The sequence below is a fragment of the Cavia porcellus genome, unplaced genomic scaffold, assembly GCF_034190915.1.
Source record: "Cavia porcellus strain 051 isolate PalLab524CR breed Dunkin Hartley unplaced genomic scaffold, mCavPor4.1 scaffold_1, whole genome shotgun sequence".
NCBI classification, from domain to species: Eukaryota; Metazoa; Chordata; class Mammalia; order Rodentia; family Caviidae; genus Cavia; species Cavia porcellus.
In genome coordinates, this window is record NW_026947484.1 from 204,341,354 (window position 1) to 204,351,514 (window position 10,161).

The following is a 10,161-nucleotide window of genomic DNA, read 5'->3' on the forward strand; positions in this document are numbered from 1 at the left end:
CAGAACTGAATCAAACTTTAAAACAAATGTACCTAGTAGATGTGTATTGAGTGTTACACCCAACAACAGCAAGATGTGGGTCCCAGCTGCATATTGGTCTTTCCCTAAAGTAGACCATATACTCGCCCATAAGAACATGCTTAAGTAAATGCAAAGGAATTCAAATAATCCCATGCATATTATTTGACCATAGTATAATAAAATTGGAAATTAATGACCAAAAAAACACAAGAACTCCATAAACATATGGAAATTAAATGACACTCTCCTAAACAACCAATATGTCACAGAAGATATTAAAGAAGAAATTAAACAATATCTACAATTGAAAGAAAATGCAAATAAAATTTACTGGAACTTTTGGGACACAATGAAAGCAGGCCCCAGAGGGAAATTTAGAGCAGTAAACACTCATATCAGGAAAGTGAAACAAACACAAACAACCTAATGCTGCACCTCAAATATCTAGAAAAAGAAGAGCAAGTCAAGCCCAATGCTCAAAAAAGGGAGGAAAATATAAAGATCAGAGCAAAATCAATGCAGTTGAAACAAAGAAAATAATACAAAGAATTCATGAATCAAAGAGCTAGTTCTTTGAAAGAATAAATGAAATCAATAAACCTCTAGCCAATCTTATCAAAAATAGAAAAGAAAAAACTGAAATCCATGCAATAGGAAATGAAAAGGGTGAAATCACTACAGACCCTGTGGAAATACATAAGATGGTCAATATTTACTTCAAAAACCTTTACTCTCATAGGTTTGACAACGCAGAAGAAATGGATAGATTCTGAGAAATGTATGAATTACCAAAGCTGGATCAAGAAGATGTAAAACTTCTAAATAACCCAATTACAGGTGATGAAATTGAAACTCTAACAAAACCTTACCAACAAAGAAAAGCCCAAACCCTAGAATCAATGCTGAATTCTACAAGAAATTTAGGGAAGCCTTAATGCCAACACTCCTCAAACTCTTTAAGGAAATTGAAAGGGAGCAAGTCTCCCTAACTCATTCCTGGAAGCAAGTATTACCCTAATACCAAAATCAGAGAAAGATCTAACCAAAAAAGAGAATTACAGGTCAGTTTCTCTAATAAACACAGATGCAAGCATCCTCAATAACATACTGGCAAATAGAATGCAACAAATCATCAAGAAGATCATACACCATGATCAAGTGGGATTCAACCCAGGAATACAGGGGTGTTTCAGCATACACAAATAAATAAACATAATATTCCATATCAACAGAGCCAGAGATAAGAATCACATGATCATCTCAATAGGTACAGAAAAAGCTTTTGACAGAATTGAACACTCATTCATGATTTTAAAAAAAACTATGAAAAATCAGAATAGTTGGTGTCTACCTCAATCTGATAAAAGACATCTATGATAAACTGGCAGCCAACATCTAACTAAATGGACAAAAACTGGAAACTTTCACCCTAAACTCAGGAACAAGGCAGGGATGTCCATTATTACCACTCCTATTCAATATAGTTCTGGAAACATTATCCAGAGCAGTTAGCCAAGAGAGAAATAAAAGATATAAGGACAGGAAAGGAAGAAGTTAAATTATCATTATTCACAGATAATATGGTATTCTACATAGAAGACTCCAAAATTCCATTGAAAGACCTCTAGATGTAATAATAAAATTCAGTAATGCAGCAGAGTACACATTCAGCACTCAAAAATCAATAACATTCCTGTACACAAACAACAAACTCACTGAGAGAGAAATCAGCAAACCACACCCTTCACTGTAGCATCCAAATAAAGTGAAATACTTAGGAATCAACCTAACAAGGGAAGTAAAAAATCTATACAGCAAAAGTTACATTACTCTGAAAAAGGAAATCAAAGAAGACTTCAGAAAATGGAAAGGCACTCCCTGTTCACAGATAAGAAGAATCAACAGTATGAAAATGGCCAGTCTCCCAAAACTGTTATACACATTTAATGCAATTCCAGTCAAAACACCATTAGCAAACCTCAAAGATCTAGAAAAATCATTCCTAAAATTCATCCAGAATAACAAAAGACTTAGAATAGTAAAGGCAATTCTGAGCAACAAATGCAAAGCAGGAGGCATCACAATCCCTGACCTGAAATTATACTACAAAGCTACTGTGATAAAATCAGCATGTTACTGGAATGAAAAAGACCTGAAGATCAATGGAACCAATTAGAAGATACAGCCACAACTACAAACGCACTCAGCCACCTCATCTTAATTGGCTTTCCATACGCTGAAAACTAAAACTAGACCCATATCTATCATCATGCATTAAAACTAATATCAAAATGGGTTAAAGATGTAAATATGAAAACATAAACACTAAATCTGCCAGAAGACAAAGTAGATAGAAATCTTGATAACAGGAGTACACAGAGAATTCCTGAACAAAAATCAAACTGCACGGGATATACTTTATACAATCAACAACTGGGATCTTATTAAAAAGTTTTCATGTGTCAAAAGACATATCTAACAGAGTGAAGAGAAAACCCATGAGTTGGAAAAATATCTTAGCCAACTGTCCCTCAGACAAAAGACTTCTATCTAGAACATACAAAGAATTTTTAAAAATCAGGGTCCCAAAATGCAAAGACCCAATCCAAAAATGAGCATCTGAGATGAAAATGTACTTCTCAGATGAAGAAATACAATTGGAAAATAAATACATAAAAAATGTTCAGCATCATTGGTCATTAGAGAAGTGCAAATTAAAACAACACTGAGATTCCATATCCAAAAAGAATATCCAAGATTAAGAAATCAACCAATCACAAATTCTGAAGGAGATGTAGGGGAAAATAAACTATTCTCTACTGTTGGTGGGAGTGTAGGCTGGTGAAACCACTGTGGAGATCAGTCTGCAGATTCCCCAGAAAGCTAGGATTGGAGGTCCCATTTGACCTAGCTATTCCACTTCTGGGCATTTTCCCAGAAGAACTGAAAGCATCACACCACAGTGATATATATGCACCCATGTTTATAGCATCACAATTTGTAATAATCAAATCTTGGAAACAACCCAAGTGTTCATCAGTCAAGGAATAGATTTAAAAAGATGTGGCATTTTTATCCCATGGAGTACCATTCAGCTATGAAGAAAGACTACATCAGGGCTTTTTGTAAGCAAATGTAAGACCAAACTCATAAGTGAAGTAAATCAAGCTCACATGTGTAAATGCCACACTGTCTCCCTAGTGTAAGAAACTGAAAGCAAATATGACCCAAAAATGTACAATAAATATTGTGTCAGGGTAAGAAACTGCTCAAAGAGGAAAAGTAACTGGAATGGGAAAAGGAGGGAAAAAGGAAAAAAACATAAATTTGTGTGTGTGTGTGTGTGTGTGTGTGTGTGTGTGTGTGTGTGTGTGTGTATGTATGTATGTATGATAGCTAACATGATTATACCACTAATTGTATTAGTTCTTGGAAAAGAACAGTTAGTACTCATATGATTAGATCAGTTTTACATCAGTATCTGTTAATATAAGCAAGCCATTTGAAAGAGACAATATTCAATATTGTAACCATTGTTAAATTCCTATCATCTTCTTTTAAAAACCTATACTGTTACTGTTTTGGGTTTGTTGTTTGTTTGTCTCTTTGTTTTTGTTTTTCTTTTTCTGTGTTTTTCTCTTAAATAAAAAATAATAAATAAATATGGCAGATCAGCAAACCCTAGTGGCTGGGAGGGGCTGAAAGAGACAAAAGGGGTCCGTCCGGTACACCAGGCCAGCACTTCCTGCAAAGCCAAGCCAGGGGTGCTCTCCTTTGTCATTTTTAGGGCCTTTATCTCCCTAGCTGACAGAAGTGGTTGAAACACATCCTAGTGTTTCCCTAAACCAAGTCAGATTTCCCCAGCTATAAATCACAGCTGTCTTCTGTCTGTTCTCCAATGCTATGACCTCCTGGGCCCATTTTCAGGCACTTACTCTGCACCTCCTAGATAGTTCTGAGAGAACTCAGGACTTCCCAGGTATAGAGGGCTCATCAGTTGCTTCCAAACTCAAACCTCTTTTCTGACTCTCCTACCTAGGAGGACATCATCAGGAAAGCAAAATTTCTCTCAGCATCCTGCTTGGGGTGCTTGCTTCTTTGAAACCATTGTCCTCACCTTCAACACCAGCCTCCAGCAGTGTGCCCAGGTCCCCATGAAGCCCACCTGCCATCATTCCCCATCCCAGTACTCCCTAGGAACAGGAGGACTGCACACTGTCACCTCACCACCAAACTCACTCCTGGATGGCACCTAGAGGTGTGAGTCTGGCCAGGATTCCAGCTGACAGTCAGGCTCAGGTCCCAGGGAATAATGCTTCACATCCTGGGACTCCTTTTCATAGTGGCCAGGAGGCCCTATGGCTACAGCAGTGCCCTGGTCCCCTATGGGATGTCAGAAGGAGTAGGCCATGTAGCATGGGGGCCAGGTCTGTCATATGTCTCAGCTTGTAACAGGAAGGTGATGGTAAGGCAGAACGCACAGCCTCCATCAGAGGCCACATCTGTCTTGTGCTTGTACCGCTCTGCTTTCTTCCATACTTACGTGGAATAGCAGTGGAGACCACAAACTTTGTGTGCAGTGATTTCAGAGAAAAGTGTTTCATCCAAGTCAGTTGGCTGTCCTTACCTGAAAGTAAGAAAGAGGTGTTTGGTTAGGCTACACTGCATCTTTGATGGAGGAGGAAGAGACTTTAGGCCAAGTAATGGGCCAAAGGCAGCTCCAAAAGCAGCAAATGATAGAATGGAGTTCTCCCTAGGGAGCCTCGGGAGCACAGTTCTGGGTAATGTGATCCCCGCTGATTCAAACTTTGGCTTCAGAAACCAGAAGAGAATATCTGTGTGCTGTTTTAAACTAGGGGCTGGTGGTAACTTGCTACAGTGGCACTAGGAGAACCAGGCTTCAAGGAAACAGGTAGCAACCCAGTGCCTGCTGCTGAGCTCTGCTTGGTTACTTGCAGAGGTTTCTCTCCTTAGGGGCAGAAGAAAGTCATGAGAGAACATACTAAACAACATGCTCCTGAAGCTGCCTCAGTTTACCCACCTATAAAGTAGTGCTGTTTTCCCACTCTTCTCCAATGTTGTGGTCCAGGATTCTGTCCTCTAGTGCTGGCTTTGCACCCCAAGATAGTTCCATAACTGCTTAGGACCATTTATGGCTGGGTTGTAGAAGGCTCATCAGATCATTTCCAGTCCCCACCCCTACGCTCACTCACTTTCCTAGGCAGGCATCTTTAGAGAAGCAAAGTTTGTCTCAGAAGCCCTCTTATTTCACTGGCTTCCTTGAAGCCATTGCCCTTACCTTCAGACACTACCTCCATATTTATGCCCAGATACCAGTTGGGACTGACCTTGTAGGCTTAGCCATCCTAGGGGCAGCACAAGAATGGAACAAGGAGACAGTTGTTCCAAAACCAATGAGGGATGGAAGGTGGAAGCAACAGCCGTAAACAGGCCCAAGGCAGAAAGGCAAAGACAGAAGGCAGGTTGCCAACCCAGGCACAGCCCAAGGGAGAAGGACATTTGTGATGCCCCAGTTCTGCCTCTCCACACTAGATACCTTGGGGTAAAACACGACCTCTCAGTCTGAACTCCACTGTCACTATAAGCAAAATCTGCTCAAATCCTGCCTTTCCCGAGCCCTGCTCCTTTTTGGGCAGCTGAGCGGGGTCATCCCAGGCTTCCCCAGTAGAAGCTCGGGCAGTGGAGGCTTGGGCCCAAGCAGAACAACCAAGCCATAGAAAGGCTAGAAGAGGGACAGGGCACCCTGGAACTTTATTGTGGTTTCCTAGGTCTCCTATGGTTTGGGGAGACTCCTGTTCAGAGCCCTTGGAACCGGGCTTTCTTACCTAACTCACCAATTTCCTGTGAGTGAAGCGGAGATCATCCACAATGAGCTTGTCCTAAGTTTCCCTCTCTGGTCTTCTATGATTTTTTAGCACTCTTTGTCGTTACACCTGTGCACACCTGGGAGCCAGCCCAGATTGGAGCCTTAGTCTCAGCAGTAGGGATGGTTTCTCTCAGGCAGATTCCCCTAACTGGGAAGGGACAGGAAGGGCTGTGAGGCCCTCCCTTGTTATGTATCTTCTCAAATGGCTCCAGGACTCTGTGTCATGGTCTCCATAAGGGGAGGACTAAATACCCCTGTCTTATGAGTGCTCCAGTGGATATGGAGGTCTTTAAGCAAGGAAGCATGTTTGGTGTGGCCATCAAAGGAGCCTTCAGCACAAGGTTTCACTTCACTCCTTGACCCATGTACTGGCCAGGAATGGGGGATCAGCAAAATATCACCTTGCCAACAAGCTCACTGATGGATGGCTCCCAGATGTGTGAACCAGTCCAGGTGTCTAAGTGAGATTCCAGCCCAATTTTAAGGGGCGTAGGATCACTTACTGGGATCCCTGTAGCTGCAGCAACCAGGAAGTCCTATGGCTGAAGCAGTGTCCCCATCTCCACCGATTGTCCAAGAATGTAGACCATCCTCAGCATGTGAGCAGGCCCTGGTCTAAGTCCCAGGTGGTGACAGGAAGGTGAGGGGGGGTGAGTCACCAAGCCTGCTACAGGGTCCACCACAACTTGCCCTTGAGCAAGCCTGGATTCTTTTCCCTTATCCAGGTAGAGTGGCAATGGGGAATCCTAGGGGAATGAACAAAATTCATACAAAAGCATTTCAGAGAAAGGTACTTTATCCAGGTCATCTGACTTTCCTTACCTGAAATTGAGGATGTAGGCAGGACAAGGGTTTGTTGATGCTTCACTGCATCTTTGGAGGAAGCAGCTTCTAGTGAAGGAATGCATGGAAGTCAACTCTAGAGGCTGGAAGAGACAAGGCAGTGGATTCTCCCCTAGAGATCACAGGCTTACAGCCCTGCAGATTGTGGTCTCTGCCCATGCACACTGATTGAAACTTCACTCTCCAGAACCAGAATGGAATGCAGAAATGACTTTTTAGTTGATGTTTTGTGGCCATTTATTACAGTAGCCATAAGAAACTCAGACTCCTGCCACCCAGGAAAGAAACATAAAGCCCGTTTGTGCCCAAAACCTTTAATTCTGAAAGACTCTGGAGGACCAAGGAATGATGGGAAGTTGCCATGCTTGGGCCCAGATCAGAAGCTGGATCAGCTGCCCAAGGGAATCATGAAGGCTGAGCATGCAGAGTGAAAGTTCTGTCCTGCTGGTTAGCTGGCCACCAATCCCTCTCAGCCCTAAACATCTCCATCCCAAGTAGGAATCCAAAGTGACACCAATGTGGTTTCTTCCTGGGGTACGGCTCAGACTCCTGACAACTCTGGTGGTTCTGAACCTCGGGTCTGTCCTGCACTCAAGAGACATGAAGTGGGGGTTTCATTGCTTGGAATCTCCCTGTTCCCCAGCCAAGGTGAAAATGTCAATGTATACGTTTGCTGGGTGGAAGCCAGAGACCTTCTGAATCACACTCAGTCTGGCTGCTGCCCTTAAAATAGGAAAAGTGTCAGGAAGTATTCCTGTGTTATGCTCACATGGAGGGACAACAGATGCTGCCAGTAGGGAAACAGGGACCATTCAGCTCAGATACAGGCCCAGCCATGTGAGTCTTCTCCCAGGAAGTTCAGTTCCAGGGGTATATTTCCCCCACCTCTCCTGGCCTGGCTCTGGCTTCAGAATGCACACTTGGAGAGTTTGGATTGCATCCTGTTGAGAGCAACACCCTGAATGAGGCTAGCATGGGTATGGCAAATGGGGTCAAATTTTGGGTACCAGCTCCTGAAATCAGCAGAGACCCAACATTACTCATCCTCTACCTGGAATAGATCTCTGCTTCTGCCCCACCCAATGTACACTTCCTGTCTTGGTCACCAGCGTTGAACATCCACAGGACTCTGTAGGTTGCTGTCCTTTACACCCCATAGGACCATCCTCCAACCTAACCCTGATGGGCTGCTGCTGTAGGACCTATTTCAGGTGGCCAAGTGTGGACATAAAATATGACCCCATAAGTGCTTGTCTTAGGCAGGACGTCCCCCATACGTTGCTCTGGATTTGGGCTGAAGGCTGGGACTAGGAGTGCCCAGTCAAAGCATGAGTGAGTAGAGCATCATTCTGCCCACATCACACTTGAGGTGTGGCAGGGACCCTGCAATTCTTTGTCTTGTGACTTGTCTCTCCACCCCAACATCAGGGTACAGTCTGGGAGTGATGCTGTTTGAGCACACTCTCTGTCATTTGCCAAACCTGTAGCCCAGCATACAAGAACTTTTGAATTCCTGGTTACACCTGTTTATTAAGTGTAAAAGTGGGGTGTCATTTGGGGAAATGGGAGGGTAGCATTACAGTGTCAGAAGAGTCTTCCAGCTCTCTCACTGGCACTGTGGTTGATACTGCAGACAAATAGCACCCTGAGCAGTAGTGACAGGAATAACATGGGATGCAGTGAAAGGAGGCACCTGAAAAGAGACAGCACAGAAAAGATGGCTGGGGACAGAAGGGGAAGAGCAAAGGCAGTCCTGAGATTCCCAGCCTACCCTGTCTTGGCCTCCCATCAGCCCCTGCCCAGCCATACTCACTTGCCTTTCAGTCATCCATGCACATTTCTGTGGAGGAGAAACAACATCAGAGCAGGCAGGGTGTGTGTGTGTGTGTGTGTGTGTGTGTGTGTGTGTGTGTGTGTGTGTGTGTGCGTGTGTGTGATATTTCCACCCTAGGACGCCCACTTTGCCTTGGGGTGCCTCAAGCCCAGCCTGGACTAGCTGAAAAGAATCTAAAGGTTCCCTGAATTCAGGGCCAACGATAGGCAATCTAAGGGCTGTTCAAGCTTCTCTCCTTCAAAAGTTTTTAGCCTGTTTACCTTGTGGTGGCCCTGGCAGATACTCATGCAATTACCCTGCATGGCCTGGGTAAAAACACCAGCCCAGAACAACCAGTTTCATAACAAAATCATCTCTATGTCTGTAATGATCAAGTCCAAGGAAGTTGGAGTTGGCTGAGCACAGTAAAACCCAAGGTATAAGAAAAGGTTGCACAAGAAAGTAAGACTTGGAAACTTGGACATCAGCTAAAATTTTCATCTACATATGACTTGTCTAAACTATCAAGGGAACATTTGGGCTCAGAAGCCTTAGGGATCTAAACACCCCAAGTTAGGAGCCACTGTAACTCCAGTGACTGGACCAGGAAACTGAGTGTCTTGTGTATTCATTTCCTGGTGAGGCAGCATTAGACCTGGGAAGACCCCACATCTCTGTCCCTTCTCCCCAGCTCATGATTACCCATCGGATCAGGGAAGAAGATGTTTTCATCAGTGAAGCCCAGAGTCGTGGTAACATTGACAAAATGCTCCTTCAGTTCAGGAATCAGCTCTGTGGTCCTCCCTGTGGCCAACGTTACAGTGGTTGGGCAACAGAGAGAATTTTACAATTAATTTTAATTTTTCTCACATTTGATCTTGCTATGTAGTTCAAGCTGGACTTAAATTTGCAATCCTCATGCCTCAGGCTACCCAGGGCTGTAATGACAGGTTAGCCACCACCACCCCTGCCTCACTGTGTAAACACTGAGTGAAAGAGGCCTGAGACTGTTTTCCCATGGAAGACCTGTGAAAAGACCGCCTCCATGAGTGGGGCTCAAACTAGAGGAGACTTTGGGTTGGGGGGAATTTGGGCTCCCTCTTGCATTTCAGACTAAGACCCAGGTGCCCATGGGAATGGAATGATAACCCACCTAAAAGGGTGGCCACCATTTGCAGCTTGTCTTGAACAATCATGTTGTAGAACACGATGGCAAACCGGTTGTAGTCGGTGGCTACCACTGTCATGGTGAAGTTCTGTATTCCACTGAGACCTGCCATATGTAAGGCAAGGGGTCATCCTTTCCAGAACAGGAGGAAGAGATGTCCCCTTCCTCCCTAGCCAGTTAGCAGGGGCTTCTCCCCACAGGACTGCACCTGTGTGGAGGGAAAGGGAGGGCTATGTGTACTCTGCCCCACAAATCCCAACCCCCAGCTGCCCTCACACAGGACTCACTTGTGAGATTGGCCATGATGAACTGGCTAGGCTGCCCACTTGGGACTACAGTGTTACTCCAGTGCTCACAGTTCTGTTCTCTGTGAGAGTGAGAGAAGGTGGGTGGTGAACAGGGAGAGGACACAGGCTGGGTCCTCCTGGG